Source organism: Nematolebias whitei, chromosome 8 (genome assembly GCF_014905685.2).
Source record: "Nematolebias whitei isolate Nwh7 chromosome 8, NemWhi1, whole genome shotgun sequence".
NCBI classification, from domain to species: Eukaryota; Metazoa; Chordata; class Actinopteri; order Cyprinodontiformes; family Rivulidae; genus Nematolebias; species Nematolebias whitei.
Genome location: NC_056505.1, coordinates 12908125 through 12910016, shown reverse-complemented (window position 1 = coordinate 12910016; position 1892 = coordinate 12908125). Strand labels below are relative to the sequence as shown.

General features: G+C 39.2%; 1 pseudogene; it reads left to right on the top strand.

Annotated features, from left to right (window-relative positions):
* The first annotated feature begins 438 nt into the window (after positions 1-438).
* Positions 439-1525, top strand: LOC119413030 (annotated as a pseudogene).
* The last annotated feature ends 367 nt before the right edge of the window (positions 1526-1892 follow it).

The window sequence follows — 1892 nt, the reverse complement described above, 5'->3', positions numbered from 1 at the left end:
AGAGCCCGTTATCTTTTGAGTTGACACAAGTGAATGTAAAATTAGCCTCTTGAGCACGTAAGGCTTTTCAAAAAGTGACACTCCCACAAAACAAAAAGAAAAAAATTAACTTGAATCCTGTAAATACAGAAAAAAAAAACAAGGGATTGATTTCACTACAACAGACTGTAGGTGTTTTCTAATTATTATATGATTGTTAAAAAGTTGCCATCCTGCCATTATAAAATGTCAATGTTGGATTTCCCACAAGCTACAGAATTTCAGTTAACTTCAATTAGTCTGTTAGGAAACTTGCAGATATTTTTCTTTATTCCTCCATTATATCTGTTTTTGTCTTTAAAGCAAACCGTGTGGAAACATAGTATTAGTATTAGTATTAGTATTACGGACAATTACCTACAAGTTAGTCTCATTGAACTTAGCCTGACTCAAAAACCTATGGCTCCACTGAATGGATATTCTGAGAAACGCTACCAGGAGCTCAGCGACGACCTCGGCTCGTTAACGTAGCACACCCCGGCGGAGTTGCACGGTGAAGCCGATGTCCTCAGCAGTGCTGGAGAATGAGACAAGGCAACTTATTGGCAGATTTTTACAAGAGTTTATTGGACTATCAAAAGCTCAGTGGTCCGAGAGTAAGGAGCTATCGACGATGAAGAGAGTGGTGATTGACCTTCAGGTGAATGACCTCCAGGTGAAACACAGATTCTCAATCAATCATATGATCAAGAAACTGGATTTGGACAACAAAAGTGACCTGAAGTTTTTATTGGAAGTAGCCTGCAGCCTTTTTGAAAAGGGGACCACCAACTGGGGTCACATCGCCTACCTGGTGGCCTTTGGAGCAGTGGTGTCTCAGTACCTGAATGAAATGGGGAGGGAGAGCTGTGTGGAGCTGGTGGGCCAGGAGATCTCCACATACCTGCTGTCTGACCAGAGGGACCTGGCTGCTCAACTCCTGGACTGGCTTTGTGGTGTTCTTTCGGGAACCAAATCCCAAGTCAACAGTCAGGAACGCATTAATAGCCGTAGCTGGGTTTGCTGCGGTTGGAGCAACTCTTGCCTTGTTGAGAAGGTTGATAATGTTTCTGTTCAGTGCCCTGAGATGACTTCTGTTGTGACTTGGTGCTATATAAATAAACTGAACTGAATTATGGGACTTACAGTATTTCAATCTAGATGGACACCTTCTTTCAACAAAGAAACATGCTGATTCACAGTTGTCTGTATTTGTTCTTGCTTAGAAGGCAGAAACCACTTCTGTTATATTTCCTTTGTGTAAAAGAAGAAAAAAAAAAACTGAAGAACAAACAGAAGTGTGAGCGAGTATGAGAGCAGCAGGGCTTTAGATGTAATTGTGAAGTTGTCCCTTCCATACAGTTTGCTGAAAAGGCAGAAAAACTGCAACTGCTTTTAAAAATCCTCTTGTAAGAAATTGTACGTTTCCAATTACTAGCTGTTGTCTTTTGTTTCTTGCTCTCTTTTCTACTTGTTCTGCAGTGATTCAATTGGCTCAGAAATGTAATATCAGAAGTTTTACTTAATTTGATTCTTTTGAGACAGAGGCTGCAGGCCTAAACCATTTTCTTTCAAATCTTAAATTGATGATTGATTTAGGCGTTTTTCATCCCAATAACATTTTTAACATTTAATGGAGGAACTATATGGTGCAGTATGAGCAGCTCAAGGTAGCATTTTACTGCATTTAATTGCATTGTTTCTATTATTATTTTTTTGGAAGAGTTGCCTTTGCCAGCTATCATGAAGTTTTTTGATGACAACTTATTATTCATAATATGCACCAGATATCCTCCTAACCTACGTTTTGATTAGATTTCCATCAGACTGATATCTTAAGTGCTATAATATATGCATGAGCAATTCTCAGTATC